Source organism: Bos grunniens, chromosome 15, assembly GCF_055505025.1.
Source record: "Bos grunniens cultivar Pamir isolate PY7600 chromosome 15, Bosgru_T2T1.0, whole genome shotgun sequence".
NCBI classification, from domain to species: Eukaryota; Metazoa; Chordata; class Mammalia; order Artiodactyla; family Bovidae; genus Bos; species Bos grunniens.
Window position 1 is genome coordinate 20,849,517 of NC_141179.1, and position 14,280 is coordinate 20,863,796.

General features: G+C 40.0%; 1 protein-coding gene and 1 pseudogene across 3 annotated transcripts in view; both read right to left on the minus strand.

Annotated features, from left to right (window-relative positions):
* RDX (radixin) overlaps positions 1-13,599 on the minus strand; it is a 106,951-nt gene extending 93,352 nt beyond the window's left edge. For all 3 annotated transcript variants that reach the window (XM_086339107.1, XM_086339106.1, XM_086339105.1), the window contains exon 1: positions 13,422-13,599. The gene's annotated coding sequence lies outside the window, so the exon portion shown is untranslated. The remainder of the gene's footprint in view (positions 1-13,421) is intronic.
* LOC147357405 (uncharacterized) lies at positions 13,270-14,048 on the minus strand (annotated as a pseudogene).
* Between the last annotated feature and the right edge of the window lie 232 nt (positions 14,049-14,280).

Sequence of the window (14,280 nt, forward strand, 5' to 3'; positions counted from 1 at the left end):
AGAATTCATTTCCATTATATCCAGTGCTTGGTCAGTTTCGTTTCTTTTTTGACTGTTCCAGATATAAATGAAAATAAAGTATGTTTGCATTTGATAAGTTAGATCCAGCCGGATCAAGTATTTAATGTTGTGTTTCCAGTCTCTCTACTTTCAGTTTAGTTTGTATGCTAAGTCACTCTAGTCGTGTCCGACTGTTTGCGACCCTATGGACTGTAGCCCGCCAACTGTCCATAGGATTCTCCAGGCAAGAATACTGGAGCGGGTTGCTATTTCCTTCTGCAGGGGATCTTCCCGACTCAGAAATCAAACCTGTGTCTCTTAAGTCTCCTGCATTGGCAGGCGGGTTCTTTACCACTAGCACCACTTAGGAAGTCCCTTCAGTTTAGCTGATTAAAATGAGAAAAAAATGTATTACCTTTTTTCAACTGACTGTGGATGTTAATTTCTTCTTATGAATTGCCAGTTTTTTAATTTCATTTTTTATATGGTTTTAGGCGACTTCATTTTCACTTTTCACTCTCATGCATTGGAGAAGGAAATGGCAACCCACTCCAGTGTTCTTGCCTGGAGAATCCCAGGGACGGGGGAGCCTGGTGGGCTGCTGTCTATGGGGTCGCACAGAGTCGGACACGACTGAAGCGACTTAGCAGCAGCAGCCCTGGTGGCTCAGAACATAATGAAACTGTCTGCAATGCAGGAGACCTGGGTTTGATCCCTGGGTTGTAAAGATCCCCTGGAGAAGGGCATGGCAACCCACTCCAGTATTCTTGCCAGGAGAATCCCATGGACAGAGAGACTGGCGGGCTACAATCCATGGGGTTGCAAAGAGTCAAACACGACTGTGCAACCTAGCAAGCAATCAACGCTGTTATTAGGTGAGTAAAGGTTTAGAATTATTCTATCTTTGTAATAAATACTTCCTTTTTTCATTCAGTAATAATTCAATAGCATATAAAATTCTAAATCAACTATTATTCTCTCAGTATTTGGAAAATACTAGTTTTCTCGTGGCATCTGTTACTGATGAAAAGTCTGCTGTCAATTTAATCTATTCCAGGTATGCTTTTTCTCTCTGCTTTCCTTTAAGATTGTGTGTGTGAGCACATTCTTTAGATTTGCTTCTATTTCTCTTGCTGAGGATTTGGTAAGCTTTCTTTTTCTGAAGACTCGTGCTTTTCTCAAATTCTGGAAAATTATTAGCCACTGTCTCTCCCAGTCAGCAATTCTTTACTTAGATACATACTGACTGTCTTGTTTTCTAATCCATGGCTACAAATTCTTATTTTTCATTTCTTTACCTGTCTGTGTAACACTCCTCCAGTCACTAATTCTCTGCAGGTGTTCTTAATGTTTTACCTGTCCACTACATTAAATTTTAAGTGATTATATCAACTTCTAAAAATTCACTTTTAGTCTCTTAAAAAAATTTTAATGCTATACTATTTTATAATTTGCATTGAATCCTTTTATCCCTACAATGTTTATTTTATATCCCTATAAAACTTTGTTTCCAATTCATTATGATTTGTTTCTTTATGGGGTTTATAATTTTAGTCAGAAAGCTCATGTCCCTAACCACTCCCCAGTGTGGGATTTCTGTAAGCCCTGAGTTGTCTATGTAACCTTACAGAGGTATTTCAGGTTTGCTCCTACCAGAATACAGTACCAGAAGTTTTAATTGCCCTAAATCAATCTTCTCAAGAAAATAAAGGACAGAAACGGCAAGGACCTAACAGAAGCAGAAGAGATTAAGAAGAGGTGGCAGAAGAAGAACTATACAAAAAAAGATCTTAATGACCCAGATAACACAATGGCATGGTCACTTACCTAGAGCCAGATATCTTGGAGCGTGAAGTGGGCCTTAGGAAGCATCATGAATAACAAAGCTAGTGGAGGTAATGCAATTCCAGGTGAGCTATTTCAAATCCTAAAACATGATGCTGTTAAAGTGCTGCACTCAACATGCCAGCCAATTTGGAAAACTCAGCAGTGACCACAGGACTGGAAAAGGTCAGTTTTCATTACAATCCCAAAGAATTTCAAACTCCCATAAAACTGCGCTCATTTCACATGCTAGCAAGGTAATGCTTAAAATCCATTAAGATATGCTTCAACAGTCCACGAACCAAGAACTTTCAGATGTATAAGCTGGATTTAGAAAAGGCAGAGGAACCAGAGAAAAGGCAGAGAAACCAGAGATCAAATTGCCGATATCTGTTGAATCATAGAAAAAGCAAGGGAATTCCAGAAAAACATCTACTTCTGCTTCATTAACTACACTAAAGCCTCTGACTGTGTGGATCACACAGTCACACTGTGTGATCACACTGTGGAAAATTCTTAAAGAGATGGGAATACCAGACCACCTTCCCTGCCTCCTGAGAAACTTGTATTCAGGACACGTAGCAACAGTTAGAACCAGAAATGGAACAATGGGCTGGTTCAAAATTGGGAAAGGAGTAAGTCAAGGCTGTATACTGTCACCCTATTTATTTAACTTCTATGCAGAGTACATCATGCAACGTACTGGGCTGGATGACTCATAAGCTGGAATCAAGACTGCTGGAAAATGTATCAACAATTTCAGATATGCAGATACCACTCTAATGGCAGTAAGTGAAGAGGGTAAAAGAGCAGAGTGAAAAAGCCGGCTTAAAATTCAACATTCAAAAAACACGGGCATCTGGTCCCATCACTTCATGGCATATAGGATAGGAAAACATGGAAATAGTGACAGATTTTATTTTCCTGGGCTCCAAAATCATTGTGGATGGTGACTGCAGCCATGAAATTAAAAGACGTTTGCTCCCTGGGAGAAAAGCTGTGACAAACCTAGTGAAAGTCAGTTGTGTCTGACTCTCTGCAACCCCACGGACTATACAGTCCATGGAATCCTCCAGGCCAGAATACTGGAGTGGGTAGCCATTCCCTTCTCCAGGGGATCTTCCCAACCCAGGGATCGAACCCAGATCTCCCACAGTGCAGGCAGATTCTTTATCAGCTGAGCCACAAGGGAAGCTTCATGAAAAACCTAGACAGCATACTAAAAAGCAGAGACATCACTTTGCTGACAAAAATCCATACAGTCAAAGCTATGGTTTTTCCAGTAGTCATGTACAGATGTGAGAGCTGGACCATAAAAAAGGCTGAGTGCCAAAGAATTAATGCTTTCATTATAGTGCTAGAACAGACTCCTGAGAATCTCTTGGACTGCAAGGAGATCAAACCAGTCAATTCTAAAGGAAATCAGTCCTGAATATACATTGGAAGGGACAGATGCTGAAGCACTCCTAAACTCTAGCCAAATGATGCAAAGAGCCCACTCATTGGAAGACCCTGATGCTAGGAAAGATTTGAGGGCAGGAGGACAAGGTGACGACAGAGGATCAGATGGTCAGATGGCATCACCAACTCAATGCATGTGAGTTTGCACAAACTCTGGGAGATAGTACAATTCATGGGGTCGCAAAGAGCCAGACAGTACTTAGAAACTGAACAACAACCGATCAATTTTTACCCTCTTGATTTAGCACTTTAATACCATATCAGACCCCATGGCCACACCCTAGAGAAGTTAGCAGATACTCAAGAGAGCTTGCTCACGTCCTGATCATTGTTATTTGCTAAACCATATGGCTGCGGAGCCCTTCCTGTGCCAGGTCTCACTGGTAAACAAGAACAAAGGGAAAAAGTGAGCATTACTTGCATGCCAGAATATAAACTAAGTTAAAGCATTCAAATTACAGTAAGAGTATTCATCAAACATAGGATCAGCTAGGCAGGTAAATAAACATCACATACATAAGATTTTGCAAAACTTCTTAAAGTTAAGTATTAATCAATTACTGGAATTAAATAAAGGTAAATAAAAAAGGTAAAGGTAAATAATTAAGTTTCCTTTTCCCTAAAGAAATAATTTATCCAAGTTTGTCAAATTAGAGTTACTGCAAGATACACTCTTTAGAAAAGGACTTTTTAAGCAAAATAACTCTATTGAAGTTTTAGGTTTAGTATGAACACTCTGGTGACATAAAACAAATATATCACAGGCCAACATATACAAAACCAGGTTTACACACACACTAAGCTTTTAAAATCTCCAACAAGCCTAACTGATCTATATGAACTGTGGAAAGTGAATGGCCTAACAAAAAGTCTCTGCAAATAAGGATATAGTTGACTTCTAAAAGAAGTTTCTAAAATACTATTTTCAGACCAGCGTTCTCTCTTGAAAATCAAGTAGCATCATAAACTGACTCCATATTTCTGGAAAATAAGTTGTCAATATATAACAAAAGCAACAAAGCTTCTTTGAACAGGAAATCTACTTTGGAGTATATTCCAAATAAATAAATAAACAAAACAAAGCAAAGTGTACAAAGATATTCTCAGCAGTACAACAATATTATACCAGCCAATGATTAAAATCAAAATCACAAAGTAATGTGGAAATTACATGATAAGATGGACAAACTGTGTCAACATTTACATAAGGATAAGTAAAAATGTGGAATACATAGCCACTTATTATAATTAAGTAAAAAAGCAGGTATCCTTACAAAGGATTTTGGATATACGGAACTGAGCATTTAATACTAACTATATCCTATTTTTCATTAAGCTACTAATTTTAAAAATCAAATAAGAATTTTAAAAATATATTTCACTACATACCAATTTATTCCCATCATGGTATACATAAGAATTCTACCTTATATTTTTTAGTGTGAAGCTGTGTATGCTGCTGCTGCTGCTAAGTTGCTTCAGTCGTGTCCGACTCTGTGCGACCCCATAGATGGCAGCCCACCAGGCTGTGTATAAATGTAGTTAAATCCTAAGATTTTAGCCAATTTAGGGATCATTAAAAAATATTTATCATAATATTATTCAACCTCAATAGTACATTTCTAGTCCTTCTATGATTATATTAGCACATTTTTTTTTTCTCCTTCAAAATGGCACCTGTTAGTAGCAGAATGAACAATTTAATAAAATGTCACATGAAAAGCCAAGGTACCTAGATACATGTCCTTGGTTTATACCTCTAACTGGTTCATCTTGAAAATTGGATTTCACTGCCTTCCTTTCTTTCTTCTCTAGAAAAATGATAGCATATAATCACTTAACCACTGTATATCAAAGATATATAATAAAAACAAACTCTTCTCCCCTTACCCTCGTAACAAATAATTATTGACAAAAAATCTACTCTTTCCTCCCCGCTCTTTCTAAATTTCTTAGGGGTCTCACCCAACCTCTTTTCTACACTGGCTCCCACAGAAGCAATGAAGCAGTCATGGCAAACAGTATTAAGAGACACCGCCAACATACACATCTCTCATTTCCAGAAAATGCATGAACATGTACTCAAACACAGCGCCATATTTCAGAGACAAAACACTCATATAAAACTTTCCCTTCTTCGTCCTTTAACTCTGAGGATGACCCGAAAACAGCCTCTTTTCTTCCGTACAATGGAAAAAACAGCCTCACACTTAACACCTCCACAACAGCAGACTCTCCCCACCTGTCAGGGGTAAAACAGGTGTTAAGTCTGCCCATACTGGGCCTACAATGATGCTTCAATAATTTATACGAGGATGCCTCATTTTATTCTTAAGATATTCTTTTCCGCAAGCATAACTGTACTTTTTCTTTCTGTCTTTTGAGACCTCATCTCTGAATATAAATGTGGTCTCTCCAAAGACCATAAAATTACAAAAGGATTCCTCTGCCACCTTACTGGGGATTAAGAAGCAGGATAACAAAGTACAAACTGAATTAATAAGGTAATTCTGGCAGTCAAATTAATGCAATAATGGCATCTAGCAAAAAAGTTCTTAATCACTTTTCTCCCCCAACACAGGACCTCTGTTAAGTCTATGAACTCCTTCCTAGAAAACTCTTTCAAATACATAAAATAACACAGTATCACATAAAAAACCAATTATATTGAACTATAACTATCAAAAATATAAAACGTATAAAATATATACAGTAACATGTGCTTCATTAATCTTTAAATAAATATCTACCAGTGTATCTAATAATTAAACTTTAAGTAATGATGGGTATTAAACACCATTCTGAGATATGCAACAATAATGCATCATTAAAATATCTACAATTTCTATTAGAAACAGTCTCTGCTACTGCTGCCCACATTCATAATGGAAGAAAACATGTAAAGATGTAACTGTTCTCTCTATTCAAGTTTACAGACCTACAGCTTTAAAACCTCAAATATACGAAGAACCATTTATTAAATTTTTTAGCTCTGTTAAGTACTGAATCTAATAGAAGTAATAATGTACTTTACCTACATAATGCCATGTAGACTTTCCAAGAGAAGCAGAGGACAAGAATTTTAGCTCCAAAAAAGAAACAAGGCCAAAAGCAAGGACAAGGGTAGTAAATGGAATTATTTGCAGAAAGCTCACTCTTCAGCCACTTTACCTACATCTAATCTTCCTAATAACTGCCCTTCTCCTTCTGACCAAGTTAAGAATCACAATCCCTTTTTCTTCTAACTAAGCAAATGAAGATTCAAATAAGTCACTTGCCCAAGGTAATAAAGCTAGTCAACAAAGCCAGAAGTCCTCTTCGTCCAAGTCCTGAGCTCTTTTGGCTATCCTATTCTGCGTTCGTCTGACATCATTCTAGAGAAGCTCACCCCAATTACCAGAGCATTTCAAGAAGTTAAAGCTCTTTCTTCTATGGTTTTCAGGTCAAAAAGACTACTTCTAAACATGCTGTAAGTGCACATTAATATTGACGTAATTACCTTTGTAAACTAATTTCCTGTAAGGGAGGCACGCAGTTCTAAATAAGGTATTAAGTACTTGCTTATGTAGGAACTGATTTCTGTTCAAGGAAATAAAATATTCAACATTTTTGAGCAATATACACATTACTGGAAATGCAAAGCAAATTTCTAGAACCTAAAACAAACATAAAGCAAAAAGCTAAGTTTTACACTGAATCTAAATTCTTTTCTAAATGAATTTTTTAAACTTAAAAAAGAAAAAACACTGTATCTGTACTGTTTCCTAGGAGGGCAGAAAAACAACACAGTATCATTTGCAAAAATTCACTGCAAATGTTGAAAGGTAAGAAAGCTAAATCCAGTCCAATTTCTTCACTTTACATTTAAGGAAACACCAAAAATTCGTATAATAAATGTTTAAAAATGGGAAAACAAAGATAGGTTCAAGTAAGTTCCCTAGGTACAGGAAAGAAGAAACATCTCTAACTGACCTGAGGAATTCTCTCCACATGTTTTGAAACACCAGCTATTACAGTAACTTAATTTTCAAAGCAGACTAAAGTCAGAATGTTTCTGAAATATCTTTAAAATTAGATAGTACTCTGTGATGCAGTCAGTAAGGTTTCATGGCAGTCCTATCACTAAGTTTCTAACTTCTGAGATATTTGATCTCCTTTCTGAGAAACTGGAATGGTGTCTTGCTCACAGTAGGGCCTCAGATGTTTGTTAGTAAATTAAGTACATAATATTCACTGGAACTTTTCTGTTGATCATTATCAAGGTCAATTATTTTCCTCTCAGATGAGTGAACTGGTAAGCAACAGGCTACAAGAAACAGCAACCATGAATGTTGGGGAAAAAAATAAAAACCCCTAACGAGGTCTTCCAAATTCAGGCCTTTATCATCACACTTAAGACTCTTTCAATAATCTCATTTAATTTGACAATCAAATTTAAAGGCCAGTTAATTCAACACATTTAATAATATCTATCATTGTCATGCTGTCATTAGTAGTTAGATATAAATGGTAAGCACTTCAGGTATAGTCATCTCTTGGTACTCACAGGGGATTGGTTCCAGGACCCTCCTGTAGACACCAAAATCTAGAAATGTTCAAGCCCCTTATACAAAATACATGTGCATCTTTATACATACATGGGCTTCCCAGGTGGCACTAGTGGTGAAGAATCCACCTTCCAATGTAGGAGATACAACAGACTAGGATTCAATCCCTAGGTTGGGAAGATCCCCTGGAGGAGGGCAAGGGCAACCCATTCCAGTATTCTTGCCTGGAGAATTCTATGGACAGAGGAGCCTGGCAGGCTACAATCCATAGGGTCACACAGAGTTGGACACAACTGACGAGACTTTAAATTAAAATTTAAATTAAAAAAATAAATAAAAATGAAATTAAAAGATGCTTGCTCCTTGGAAGAAAAGTTATGACCAATGTAGATAGCATATTGAAGTGCAGAGACATTACTTTACCAACAAAGGTCCATCTAGTCAAAGCTATGGTTTTTCCAGTAGTCATGTATGGATGTGAGGCTGGACTATAAAGAAAGCTGCGCACCGAAGAATTGATGCTTTTGAACTGTGGTGTTGCAGAAGACTCTTGAGAGTCCCTTGGACTGCAAGGAGATCCAACCAGTCCATCCTAAAGGAAATCAGTTCTGGGTGTTCATTGGAAGGACTGATGCTGAAGCTAACTCCAATACTTTGGCCACCTGATGCGAAAAACTGACTCACTGGAAAAGACCCTGATGCTGGAAAAGATTGAAGGCAGGAGAAGGGGACAACAGAGGATGAGATGGTTGGATGGCATCACCAACTCAATGGACATGAGTTTGAGTAAACTCTGGGAGTTGGTGATAGACAGGGAGGCCTGGCTTGCTGCAGTCCATGGGGTCTCAAAGAGCCGGACACAAATGAGCAAATGAACTGAAGAGACTTAGCATGCACACATATACATATAAAATATATCTGCATATAACCTATACACATCCTCCCATATACTTTAAATTATCTCTACATTACTTATAATACTTAATACAATGTAAGTACTATGTAAGTAAGTGTAAATACAATGTTAAATGCTATGTAAATAATTGTAAATACAATGTAAATACTTGCCAGCATGTGGCTTTCAAGTTTTACTTTTTGGAACTTTCAGGAACTCTCCCCTACCCCAAGGAATATTTTCAATCAAGGTTGGGAGAATGCACAGATTTGGAGCGCCAACTTTGCTTAATAACCAAACTAGAATTTTATAGTTTCCTTCAGTCTAGAATCTAGAAACAGCTTAAATATCAAGACTGTTAAGGATGGCTAATTAAAGTTTAGCCCATCCCACACTCATGATAAAAGCCAAGACATGACTGGATTCAATTAACCAGGGCTGAGATCTCCTATGTCCCCATTCTCCCTTTTAATGCTCCCTCTATTACACTTGTGCCCACATCATTCTGAAATCTACCAGGATTTCTGATTACAAAAAATTACTCTGGTTATGAAACACAAGAAGTTTTTTCTTAACAAAAAACAAAAAATTCAAATCACAAAAAACTATGCTTACAATGCTGTTACACGAATATGAATTACAGTTTATATACACAAACAGCATTTAAATACATGTCATGGTATATAAAATGGCACAAGCATATTCCCATTAAAGTGTGATGGTCTCATTATCTTACTTAACAAATGCAAACAATATCTGGCATATGATTATAAATGTCCAAATGTATGAATGATACCTTAAAGCAAGAGTCAGCAAACTTCTCTGCAAAGGGCCAGATTAAGTAAACCTTTTAGGTTTTGTGGCCCACAAAACCTGTTGCAACTACTCTCTGTTGTAGCACAATAGCAACCATAGACAACAAGGCAAATCAATGAGCTATCATGTGTTGAAATAAAACTTTATTTACAAAAACAGGTAGTAGGCTGAATTTGGTCTACAAACTAGCTTGCTGATCTCTTCTCCAGTTAACAGTAAAGAGAACGTCATGTTCCAATCAATCAACTTTACTAGAACTAAGTTTCTTATTTCAAATGTATGTAAATTATGCAGAGAAGCAACCAATGTTTCTAGAGCATCCTATTCATATTAGAGCATCTGATGTAAAAGTAAAGTCCAATGACCTTATTAACATATATAACTAGCCTCTATAAAATGTATTTTAGAATTCTGCTGAAAAAAAATTAAAATTCTATGAATTTGCAAGAACTTCTATACATATTGGTTATTCAAAAAAACACACCTATACAGGGACTTCCTGGTAGTCCAGCAGTTAAGAGTCCACCTTCCAAAGGAGAAGGAACTAGGATCCCACATGCCACAGGGCAACTAGGCCCGCAGGTCACAGCTACAGAGCCCACTGGCTCTGGAGCCCGTGCACTTCAACTAGAAAGAAGCCCGTGCTCAGCAAGGAGCGATCCCTAATGCGGCACAAAGACACCATGTGCTGCAACTAAGGCCCAATGCATCAAAAGTGAGTAATGTTAAAAAAAAAAAAAAAAAAACCTATACAAATGCTAACCTGAAAAAAACCCTCTAAGAAGTGCAAGACTGGATTCACTATTAAAAAGAACGAAAAAATAAAGAAATGAATCATATGAACCATACTTTCTTTCCAAAGAGTTTCCAGGCAAAAATCTCCATCTATCATAGGGACATTTCACTATCCAAAATCATAAACCCTTTTTTAAAGGATATTTTCCAGTGTCAGTTATATACCATACCCTAGGAAGAAAACAAAAAGTGAATTCACCTTCAATCATGAAAAAAATTTACACAGGTATGTAAACACTTCTTATAGGAAATTCCATTTCGACTTTAAATGATGAAAAATCCAAGCAATTTTAAGTACTGAATACTAAACACAGTAATAAACAAACATCCTTTCACTGTTTGTTACAAAATAACCTTACTTTTAAAGACTTTAAAATTGCAAATAAGGGATATATATATATATGGTATATATTTACCCTTCCATAAATATTGGCATTTTCTACATACGAGGAATGGCTAATAGCAATTACCTATGAAAGACAAGACCGGGGGGTGTTCTGGGAAGTTGGGGAGAACTTTTACTTTTCTCTTAACATCTTTCTGGGTTTTTTTAACTTTGTCATAAAATTTATTAATTTTATAGTCATTTAAAGTGGTTTAAAATATGTGCAATGTAAATGAATATTGAAAAATATACCAAGAACTAATATAAACAGTAAAGCAGGATTCCTCTGAAAGAGGCTAGAAATTGAGGAAATCTCTGGGGTCAGAGGAGCCACCAACCACTCAACAGAGCATATAGTTGCTGCAGAAGTTAGGGAAGTTCCCTGAAGGGCTCCTGACACCAAGAGGTTTAAAATCACCTTCTAAGAGTGGAATCTACAGCAGTCCAATCCGGTTCCACTGACTCCAGTAAGCCAAGGGTAGTTAGCAGGGTCCTGAGAAGAGCGACTGGTCCGCAGGATGTACAAGCCATCCAAGAAAGGGTGACTTTCTTGACTTCCCAGACTGACACCAATACTATAGTACTGTATTAACTACTCCCTATCAAGTATGTTCCCCAACATGACTATCCTCACAGTCTTAATAGGACACATTGTTTTAGGCTTTGGTCTTTGGGAAATATTGATTAAAATTTGTCATTTTGAAATGATGTATGTTAAGTTGAATTAAGTTAAAAATAAATGAAAAAACTTGACTCCCATCCTAACTGAAGATTTCAGACTCCACTGTACTAGAAAATTACATTAGATAGATTATAGTAGAAGATTCAGATCTGAAATTAAGATAAAATGCATACAGATTTCATTTCAACCACCTGCCAAAGATAAAAATGAATAATAAAATCCAATTCTGCTCCTGGGAATAGAGAAGCAAAAAATCAAGAAATACCCCTTGTTCTCTGAGACTACTGAGTGTTAGCAAAAGAGAGAAAGAACAGCAGTCTGTCATTTCTCACCACCACAGAAAAAAGGTATCAATTTAATTTCCAGTTAATGCAAATGTCCAAAACAAAGGACAGACTAAACATATTTTCCCCATGCTGAAATTAATTTCAGTTTTGAGCCTCTCCTACGCTCTGCCATGCTTGGGAACACAGGAGTGAACAAAACGATGTATAATCCACAAGGGCAAGAATTCAACATTCCTAAATGCCACAAATTTTGTTTCATTTAAATATACTGTAAAGAATTTCAATGCGTATCTATTCATCCCTCACTAAAAAAGCATTGTTTATTAAATACCATTATGCATTTTACAAAAGTAATTAAGCAAAAGAAACAAAGTGCAATTCATTTTACAGATGAATTATAATCCACTAACTTCAAAAGAAATGTTTTACGTTTTTACCACATTTGAGGTAATTATTAGCCTTTGGAAGATAAAGCACACGTGAAAATAATGTAATACTGAAAAAAAATTTAAATGCAACCCTGAATATCAGTCTCTCTTCTTAACTCTAATAATGCTGTTATGGCAAACGGATTAAGCCATTATTTATCCAGCAAATGAACAGGGCAATTGTTCATTCAGAGCTCCATCCGAAATATAAAAGAGTATTTAGTGCTCTAAAAAAAATGTATGCTCAGTAAACAATAGATTGCAATGCCTATTTTCGAGCGCTCGTTGATCAAACAAATGCTTACTATCTTAGGTATTTACATCATGCTTGCCTATTGCCACAGAACTCATTAACATTTCGACAAAAATCTCAAGTAGATAGATTTTAAAATATATCGTTGATGTAGCTGACTTTCAACACATTTCCAGCCTCGTTAATAACCACTCCTTAATGGTATTTTAAAAAAAGAAAAAACCGCTCAATACATGGTGTGAATAAAGAACCATGCTACATCTGTATAGGATGTGATGCGCTCTATTTAAACTAAAATAATATAGTGCTTTCCCCCCACCCCCCGCCCCTTTCAAAGTTAGCCTGAGAATTACGTTTACAACCCTTTAAAGGAAGAGGGGACTGTAATGTACTCAACTTGTCTACTGGGGTCTAAGATCCAAAATCGGAGAAAGTTACGGGGCTCGGGGGGCGCCCGCAACTTCAGCAGCAGCAGCAGCAGGTAGGGCCAGGGCCGGAGCCGCCAGGGCCGCCGCGCGGGTGCGGGGGGCCGCTAGCGCCCCGAGCCCCGTCACGCAACCTCCCTTTGCCGCCACGGCGGAACTCACGCTCTCTAGTAATTGAACACCTTTACTTTCAAATCGGAGACCGGGGAGAAGTGGTAATAAATTCCTTTCCTACCACAGCAAAAAAAAAAGTCATTTTTCCTACGCTTAAATCTGAATTCTCACGACTGCCTAGAAGCGACGAGCCAGGCCGAGCCCGGGGCGACGCCCGAGCGGCGGGAGCCCGACCGAGCCCGGGGCCGACGCTGAGGGCGGACCCGCGCCCGGCGGGGAGCAGCTCGCGGCGGCGTGTTCAGGCCGCGGTAGAGACGCCGGCCAAGCCTCGCGGCGTCCGCGACCCCGGGAGCGGCCTGGCCTGCCGGACCGTTAGGACAGGCGGCGCCGCGGCCCTGGCGGCGAGGCCACCGGGCAGCACCGGGCGCCGCGACTTCTCGCCGCCACCTCAGCGGCTCCGGCGGAGCCCGGGAGCGGCAGTGGGGGAAGGGAGCGCGCCGGCGGCTTACCTCAGGAGCGGGCGGCTCCTTCCCGCCGCGAGAGTGGCCGGGGCGCTGCGCGGCGGTGGCGGGCGTCGCGGCTGCGGCAGGGGGAGAGAGAGAGAGAGAGAAGCGGCGGTGGAGCGAGCGCCGGGACTCCGGAGAGCAGAGGTACCGCCGCCACCGCAGACAGCTCCGCAATATGGCTGCCCGGCGGCTCCTCGGGGGAGAGGCGGGGCTGCCCCGCGCCCCCCGCCTCCCCCTGCCGGCCGGCCGGCCTCGCGCCGCGGCCCGGGCGCCAACGCCGCTGCGGCGGCCGCCACCCGGCCGCCCGCGCCCCGCCCCGGCCCAGCCCCGCCCAGCCCCTCGGGCTCGCCGCCACTCGCCGGCCGGGGCGTAGCCCGGAGGAAGGGAGGGTCTCCGTCCGGGGCGGGGACGCGCAAGGATCCGGCCGCGGCTCGGGAGTCCCTAGGGAACGGGGCCGAGCGCGGGGGTGGGCGACTCCTTCCGTGAGGGGGACTGGGCTAGAGTGAAGCCCGATGCCCAGGGAAGCGGAACCGCCCAAACCCAGAGCTGGGAGTGGGCCTGCCGCTTCCCCGCGACCGGTGGAAACTTGAAACTCCCGCTGGTGCCAGAAAATTCAGAGGGCGTTTCCATCGCCCCCAAGGAGGCATTCTTTCCCAGGGAATCAAGGACCGAGTGGAGTGCGTTACTTGGCTGTTGAAAGCTTGAAAATCCTGGACCGGGAGAGAGAAAAAGGCCTGCCTTAGAGGGATTTATACATACAATGAAGAACTTTATTTTGGCAGTGTTTACCCAACCAGAAAACTGGCTTTTTCAGGGACAATTTTTAGGCCCCACCAAAACCCCAATCGAGAGTGCAAATTTT